Genomic DNA, 6,000 nt, shown 5'->3' on the forward strand with positions numbered 1-6,000 from the left:
TACTTATTATGGTACAGAGTCTTGACTCTGGATCCCTGCAACACCTGGCATCTTCATGTAGCTATGTGTATGCTTTGAGATGTTTTTACTGGTCCTATAATGTTATCTAACACAAAGTGTTGCCTTAATAATAAAGGTGTGTTCTTTGAGTTTGAACTCATCCATTTCCTACTTGAACAATATTTGCTAGTACCTGATAGCCTGTATAAAAGTCCTGTAAGTGTATAACCATTGATATTAGAGGTGCATAAACACCACACTTACATGCCTCTAATATCAATGGTATAACACAACATGACATAGTTCGGTGGTTGTGTTACTACTCATTGTGTAACAAGTATGGTATATTGTGGTAAACCATTGTATTGTTATAACAATACCATGAAAAACCAAAATAACCACAACAGCGCCAAATATGATGGTGACAGATTATACCATGAAAAACCATATTACCAAATGTTATTAAACCATGCATTATGATAATAGTAACATCATTCAATTAATACTACAGCAGTTTGTTTACAAAACACCATCATGGCCTTTTAGCTATACACCATGCTGCCACACAACTTGGTACTATCAGACTTAATGTATAGGGTACATCTATTGTGCATAATTGTCATTGCTATGTAGGAGGACAGGTTTACAATGAAAATAGTACTTACATTAGGATGGAAGAATGAAGAAGATACTACATGGGTGCTTGGATATTCAGAGGCCGCTACATTAATAAATAGATTACTTATCAGAATACTAACATTAGGATACTAATAGTAAAATACTGTATATGTATAGAGGGGAATAGCTAGGATTTATTAAAGGTGTTTTCCAGATTTGATAGTGAGTAGCCTCTAACATGTTTTGTGTATTAGGCCAATGAAACTTGATTAGCAGTTTCGCGTCATCGCCCGCATGCTTTTGATACACCCGCATGGAATTTCATTATTGGTATTTCAGATCGAAATACTCTAATAGAACGGTCACTTTTACTCTAATAGAGCAATCAGCTATACTCGAATGGAAAAATCACTTGTTATAGATTAGTAACGTACCTTAGCTATTTAATGCAAGAGTAATCAGTGTAGATCTCACTGTTTTTTGGCAGAAATCTTCATGTTTGGATGTGTGTTGTGCTTTTGGAAAAATAATGAATAATGAATAATAACCGCCCGCCCGCATCAAATTTTCAAAAATCTGAGGGAGAAACTGGTAATCAAGTTTCATTGGCCTTAAAGTGATCCAATATCTACTAGCTAGATCAATGATTCAAAGTCTCTTAAAGCTAGTAATGTTAATGGGTGGTCATGAGACGAAAGTGGTGATCTATATCCATGTAAATATAATTCAGCACCATAATGTATATGTAACACATAATTGATTGACACTACCAATTATGGTAGCATAATATTGGGAATATAACTTAATCATTAGTTTCTCATCCTTGCCTGTATTGCCATTTTTCTTACTGCAATAAGGTTTTTCATACAACTATTCAACTACTCAGCAGCTTTTAAAGTTGGCAATTGTAACTAGAACAGTTTAAGAAAGTTGCATTCTGGGTAATTTTAGCTAACTAATTTAGCTATCTAGTTAATAAAAATCAACCCTCCTGTATGTACTGCTGTTTTGGAGGTGATAATTAAGTTTATGTGCATTATTGTGAGCATAATAAGTGGATTTTAGCACTGCTCAAAAGCATAATGCTCAATTTTATGAGTATAATAGACTCGTGCTATAATAAATGGAAGACCAGCATTTGTTGTATAATGTTAGCTTTAATAGATGTACTGTAGTATGTGATCATCTGTCAACTTGTTCATATATATACGCAATGAAGAATCCTAGCTATAGCACTGCACGTCTTACTTAATTATTTAGACAATGGATGGCTCTTGTGGCTATAGGAGTGTCTTCATTAACCGGTGGCCATGGTTTCATGTTTTTTTGTGATAACTGAACAGCATCAATTGTAAGCCATAATATATAATTTGAATAAAAAGACCAAGATGTTCTAATAAAGCAGTCAGGAAACACTAACGGCAATCACTTTGCTGTAATTGTGACCTCTTTTCAAAATTGCTGCATTCACCCCTGTGATTTTGTATACAGCATTTACTTGAATTGCCTGCACATCTTAACTCATAAATTGTAAGCTGGTAGTTGATTTAACAGTAGATAGTACCCATGTTCAAACCCACGATGACAGGTATACAGTTAGCTATATTCAAATGCAATATAGTGCTTGTGTGTTTGTACAGATTGGATTCAGCAAACCACACTTATGGATGTTGTTTTGAGGAGGAGGATGCTCTGGCATACAGTAAAGTCAAGTAAGTACTAGGTTACTATCCCTTTGTCCAGTTATCATACAGATAGTTACAGGGTTACAGAACAGAGTTACGTATGTCTGTTTAAATAATTATTATGTAGATGCCACAGCAGTTCTGAATATGTAACTGTGAGTTTTCAATTAACACATGTTGTTGTGTATTGTGGAGAATACATCATCATGTTGCCATGGAAAATTCAATGTCTTCATAAATGTAGCCCAATACACCAATGAATAATATCATTATGATGTGTATTAACACAAATTACATGAAGTACTCACAGACCATATGTACACAAACTAACATAACAAGGTAACTTACGGATATTTCAACATAGTTCGGCAACCTATAAGTACTCTAGTATTGAGTCTAGGAGTATACAATACTGTGGGAATCCCACAATTTATTGTGCTTGCCTACATGATATTTTTAGGACTCATCCATTAAATGTAGCAACAACATTATCTGCTGCTAAACCAACCATCACCAAGTCTTTGGATGAATCCAGTGATTGCATCGCTGGGGTGATTGTTCACCCATGGGCTATTAGCCTGCATTGGTTTGGGTCACTGTCAGACTTCAGTTGGCTGGTGCTTTTTGCCATGCTGTGGTATGTACCAGTGATGGATACAGGGAGGCCTCAGCTCTCCCTCTCCAAAAATTTTTAGTATACCAAGATCAAGATACTCTAATAGAGCAGTCACTCCAATAAAAAGCAGTCTTAGTAGTGTAGCAAGCTATGTAAGGATTTTTATCAGTGACAATTGCATAGTTGGTGGGGTGGGCAGCTATTGTCACCACGGAGGCTGTGACCTTTGTTTTTTTGGTCTCACCTTACCCAACCACAAAATGTAGTGTCATATTTCATTTTGACCCCTTTCCAAAAGTCTGGATCCACCCTTGGTATGTGCAATAAATGCTTCATGGACTTACCTGTGTCCTCAATATTGTGCCCCATTTAGGGTGGTTCTATGTGTATCTTGTCCTTACAATACATCATCATTACATCATTGTGTAATTGTTTAGTATATACCACAGTAGTAGGAAAGTGTAGTTAATAATAACACTGGTAATATGGGTAGCACGGGTAGCATGGGTAGCACTGGTAGCATGGGTAGCACTGGTAACATGGGTAGCACTGGTAACATGGGTAGCACTGGTAACATGGGTAGCACTGGTAGCACTGGTAACATGGGTAGCACTAGTAGCATGGGTAGCACTGGTAACATGGGTAGTACTGGTAGCATGGGTAGCACGGTAACATGGGTAGCACTGGTAACATGGGTAGCACTGGTAACATGGGTAGCACTGGTAACTATGGCTAGAGCAGTTTATGAAAACTGCATTCTAGGTAAAATTCAGCTATCTATAGTTAATAAAAAATCAGCCCTCCTGTACTGCTGCTGTTTTAAGTATTGGGGGATGATAATTAAGTTTATGTGTGAGCCATTACAACTGGGCTCTCCACTGATGTTCAATTACACCTTGGTAGAGTGTTCCATTACACTCAGGGCGTTTCTGTACACCCATGGGGTGTTAAGAATGCCTCACATTTTGAAAAGAACTTCTCTGCCATCGTGACAGCTCTTAGGTAATAGTAGGTAAGAATAAACATATAGATCTGCAGCCGACTCAATACAATGCATGAAAATTAATGTGTAATATTTACCCAACAAAGATTTTCCTTGTATACTCCTATATATAGATTTCGGATTTGTATATGTAACATAACCAACAAATTTCACTTTTTATCGTGGGTTTAAAATAAAGGAAGGCTCATAAAGAGTAGTTCTAAATTCTGTTTATTCCTATCTCACAATAAATAATGTGTGCTTACTTCAGCGTAATGTAGTATTACACCTTAACAGTGTCGATTAGACACTTCAAATTTAAAAAAACACTCTATGGGTGTATGCAAGCACCTTTTGAAGTGTGGGTATATAAATAGTACATGCAAGGCCAGATCCAGGAGCTGGCAAGGGGAGGGGCACAAACAGGCTAAGCTGTAGGTGGTTGGGGTCGGAGAGCAGATGATGTTCTCTTGTTAGTTGCTGTATATTTATGTAGCAATGATCACTCCTGAATTGGTTTATTTTTGTCATTATGGCTTTTGCAGATAGTTGTGTGAAGTCTAATTAAAAAGCTGTTTAAAAGGCAGTGAAAGTCTTAAACAATGTGTCTTAATTCACAGTAAAACTGATTGGGGAGAGCCAGATTCTCTAGTTCAGTTCTGCATTTTTGAAGCAACAAATAATCACCTCTTAGTAGTGTCTCACAGTTGATTTTTGCCATTTTGGCCTTTTCAGATGGCTGTGAAGTCTTAAGGCTGTTAAAAGGCCCTGAATATCTTTAAAACAGCAACACGATAATTAAATTTAGAGGCGCTTAACACGAACGAAAGTGCTGGGTGGCAATTTCACAGCCAGTTTGACTGGTTTGTTTTTTAATTTGTAATAAATGCTAGTAAAATGTGCATATTTTCATGAGTTAATAAACTGATTTTGGCCTGACACAAGTTTTTAAAAAGCATTTGCCCCAAATGCCCCATGCTGGATCCGCCATTGCCTGTGTCAACGTTGAAACCTGACCCGGATGTGACCTGGATTAATTAAAGCCGAGACGTGTTTCGGCTAGTCTCGAGCTAGCGAACGAGTCTATATTTTGAGCGTTCGATTCGTGTTGAGTAAATATTGCAACTTCAGCCTAGCTGTAGGTTGAAGACCAAAAAAAAAAAAAAAGGTCTTCTACTGACAATAGCTACCCCTCACCATAGATACCCTCAGTTCCGTGCTACATACTGCACTTACTAACAAATGGGCGTGGCTGAGCATATGTTGGTAATGCGATAAGTGGGCGTGGCTCACGAAAGAGCTACGCGATAGCGTTTAGAAGTTCCACGTTGTCAAACGAACAATTTCGTTTCTCACGTGATCCAATCCGGGTCAGACCCGGATGACCCGACCCGGTTTCAACGCTGACCTGTGTAGTTGTTGTATAGCTACCTGTTAAGTTAGTGGAGCATCCAAATGTAGTTCCTGGGTCATACGTCATATTAATTTATTTCAGGTTAGTGAGTTATCAGGGTCAGCAAAAGTGACACAGTTTCAATGCTGACTGTGACAGACTATTATGCATATGCATGCATACATGATACACTGTATGACAGAAAAATTTAACAAATAAGCATAGTTAAGTGCCTCTAAAATTTTAGAAGTTACTGGTCTCACCTGATATTACACGTGTAAACTCATGCCTGCTTCTTGTCATGCTTGTGACAATGTTCAAATTTATTAGTTTCATCTGTTCTGCTATTCAAGGACACCATCTGTATGGGCATGGACAACTTGATACGTAGAGACATTCTTCATGTAGGCAATGTCTCACTTCACACCTTGGTCTTGAATTACTGCTACATGCATAAGCACACAGTTAGCACACAAAAAATTAATACAAACAGAGGCGCATGTTCGGTAGAACTTTAATTAGTTAAATATTGATAACATAAACAATTTGTCAAAGTTTCCACATGAACAATTTGTCAAAGTTTCCACTCAGCACATTTCCCGTCATATGGTATATACTTTAGTGAGGTTTCATTAATTGCTGCACATAATTATCTTGATGAGTGTTTATTAGCCACTGCTTAATTGTACACTAGTAATTATAATTC

Source organism: Dysidea avara, chromosome 15, assembly GCF_963678975.1.
Source record: "Dysidea avara chromosome 15, odDysAvar1.4, whole genome shotgun sequence".
Classification (NCBI taxonomy): Eukaryota; Metazoa; Porifera; class Demospongiae; order Dictyoceratida; family Dysideidae; genus Dysidea; species Dysidea avara.